This window comes from Hippocampus comes, unplaced genomic scaffold (genome assembly GCF_001891065.2).
Source record: "Hippocampus comes isolate QL1 unplaced genomic scaffold, H_comes_QL1_v1.1 scaffold39, whole genome shotgun sequence".
Lineage (NCBI taxonomy): Eukaryota > Metazoa > Chordata > Actinopteri > Syngnathiformes > Syngnathidae > Hippocampus > Hippocampus comes.
Genome location: NW_017842054.1, coordinates 2,031,574 through 2,033,653, shown reverse-complemented (window position 1 = coordinate 2,033,653; position 2,080 = coordinate 2,031,574).

The window sequence follows — 2,080 nt, the reverse complement described above, 5'->3', positions numbered from 1 at the left end:
GTGTGTGTGTGTGTGTGTGTGTGTGTGTGTGTGTGTGTGTAATTTATTTAGTTCTAAATATATAACAATCTAACTGAGCGTGCCTTCAAACTAAAACTGAGTTAATGGCGTGTCATTCATCCTCTTCTGACCTGAATCCTAAAGCGAAGGGTTACTTTGTTGTGCTTGACCGCAGTCCACTTTTTCTCGTCAGATAGCTTTCAGTGAAAAATCATCGGCCTGGAGGAAAGCAGGTGTGAGTGTGTTTTGGGGGGCGACTTTTGTGAGTATGCGAGAATGAGGTCACTGTCAACATTGCTGCGTGTCCGTCATCCAACTTGCTCATCCTCCCCTTCCAAACCGCCTCACATGCACACCCAAAATAAACACAGACATCATCACTTCCTGTTGGAGCAAAACTGACTCCCGCTGAGTGTTTTTAGTCCTTGGCAGATTTATGCTACCAACAAAACACACACACACACACACACACACACACACACACGCACGCGCACACGCACACACACACACACGCGCACACACACACACACACACGCACACGCACGCACACGCGCACACACACACACACACACACACACACTTGGAAAAGGGTCGGCAGCGGCATTCTTCCCCTGAAAACTCCCCCACCTGTGTGTGTGTGTGTGTGTGTGTGTGTGTGTGTGTGTGTGTGTGTGTATGCATGCGCGCGCTATTGTAAAAGAACTCCACTTGTAATGTATCGATAGATAGATAGATAGATAGATAGATAGATAGATAGATAGATAGATAGATAGGTCGAGCACAAAAGAGCAATGTCATCAAAAAATGCAACCCTGAAAAATAAATCCCATTTTTAATAAATGTACCAGTAATCATTTTTTGTTGTATTTTGAGGTGCTACAGTATATAAGGTTAAAAAAATCATAGCAACAGTCACTGCTTTATATATTCTTCTCATAAGCAGCTCATTTTCTCTGCTTTTTGCTCACAAAGCGATGTTTTTTTCTCCTCTTTTTTTTTGCCAGGTTGGGTGCTTTTAGTGTGACAGAAGAAAATAGTCTGTGACAGATCAGTCCAAATGCTCTAAAAGAGAAGTCTGTTGAGATGGAGACCAAGCCAGTGTCCCATCCGGGCGGGCAAGCACAGCTGAGGTGTCTGATGTCGGATTTACAAGTCGTCAGGACAAGTTTGAAGACGATCCGAGATTTGCAAGGGACCAGTTGAGGCTCATGACCTTGGTGCCGAAAAGGACAACGGAGGTAGGATGCCTACAAGGAAGCGGGCCTCGGGTTCACGGGCAAAAAAAAGGACTCGTCGTGAGAGGAGCTGAGTCTTGTACTGTTACTTGGCTTTGCTCTGGGGCCAAAGGGGAAATTCAAATTCATGCGGTCGCTTTCAATCACCGTCATCTTCTGCTGTTGTTTCTGATAGGTACAAACTGAACTTGATTTTGAAAAATCAAATTTGTCCAAAGTATTGCAATTTACTCTTGAAGGGAAGGAACATCATCCATCCTATCCAACGCACCATGACACAAGCTCGATGACTGGATGTGTGAAAGGAGAGCCGTGGCGCTGAGGGCAGCTGCCACAGACTGTTGGTGGCTGGAGGGCGAGCTCATTCTGACCTGGAAGGTCTCCACGAATGGAACGCAGATGTGTGAGGTGGGTGGTGGGGTGCCTCTGGGGTCGGCGGGGGGCTGACATCAAGCTCCTTGGGTCGCTTTGTTGCTCCTAATCTAAGGGGTACAGGGGAGACATTTTTACAAGGACTCCTTTATTATATTATTATAGAGGTGTGTGGGGGGGGGGGGGTCCATAATGTTCCCAAAACAATTGACATATTGTTTGAGGTGTTTTTTTTTCCAGAAACAAAATCCTAACCTTTGCAGAAACTATGATACTTTTTGTCACGATGAAAAGGCATAATGGTACAACAATAACGTTAGATTTTTCCAAAACAGAGTCGGATGAAATTCTATGAGCTCATATCATGCCTCCAGAGGGGCAGTGAGGTCAAATGGCTTTGCAATTTGCAGTGTCTTCATGGCCAACCAACTGAAGGAGACATTCCCGTTTCTCGGGGGGGGGGGGGGGGGGGG